General features: G+C 34.3%; 1 non-coding gene across 1 annotated transcript; it reads left to right on the plus strand.

Annotated features, from left to right (window-relative positions):
- Positions 1-293: 293 nt before the first annotated feature.
- Positions 294-412, plus strand: LOC112480384. The gene has a single exon (XR_003046570.1). It is a non-coding gene; the product is annotated as a 5S ribosomal RNA (ribosomal RNA).
- The last annotated feature ends 620 nt before the right edge of the window (positions 413-1032 follow it).

Below are 1032 nucleotides of genomic sequence, written 5' to 3' on the forward strand. Positions count from 1 at the left end.
GCTTTTCTGTAAATCTCGAACTCCTCTAAAATAATGTGTGTTTTAAAAAGTTGGTATCAGTAATGATGGAATTGAACCCCCTTTAAATGTAGAAGTACTTGTATCAATTGATAACTTCCTCAAATGTAGAATATGTTGGGTGATGTGAAAGAATTGAAAAAATTGACACAATCTCTTTCGAAATGATATGAAAAAATTGACACAAGCTCTTTAGAAATAATGATACTCATTGAGATTCCCTGTCCACAGTAAAAATAACTTCAAGGTTTTCATAATTTAAAAAGAAGGAAAATATCTACGGCCACACTACCCTGAACAAACCCGATCCCATCTGATCTCGGAAGCTAAGCAGAGTCAGGCCTGGTCAGTACTTGGATGGGAGACCACCTAGGAAGACTAGGTGCTGTAGGCATAAATAATAAAAAAATAAGGAATTGTAAGCTGACAAGGTCTTTGCAATCTGTAAGGTCAACCAAGGGTTAGCTCACCTTAAAAAAATTAATTAAAATTAAAAAAAATGAAAAGAAGGAAAATATCTGGGTAAATCATATTGATATATAGAATATACATATGGAGTAACTGGGCAGGGGAATAACTCTGCACCCTTCTCTTCCCTCTACAGCATACAGGACTAGGTAAGTTAATGAAAATATATGCACAGCTCCTCTTGCACTTATAAAGTATATAAAAGTAAGATAATCATGGGACCTGATGGGTTTACTGCTCCCTGAAGATCAGTTACCAAGGCAGGAAACTGGAATATGTTTTCCAATTCAGGCCATCCAATATAAATGAGAGTAGATAACAATATCTTGAAAGTTTCAAAATACTTCACATTTATTACTTCATTTTATCCTCACAACTATCTGAAACAGTTAGCATAGATTATTATCATCATAATTTATGAAGAAAACAAAGACATAGAAAGGTTATGAAATTTACCTAAAGTTACAGCATAAGTAAGTGACTGAATTCAAGTGAGGATCCAGCTCTCTTGACTTCAACCTCCTACCTTAAATCATACCTGGGAAT

This window comes from Pteropus alecto, unplaced genomic scaffold, assembly GCF_000325575.1.
Source record: "Pteropus alecto unplaced genomic scaffold, ASM32557v1 scaffold103, whole genome shotgun sequence".
In the NCBI taxonomy this organism is placed as follows: domain Eukaryota; kingdom Metazoa; phylum Chordata; class Mammalia; order Chiroptera; family Pteropodidae; genus Pteropus; species Pteropus alecto.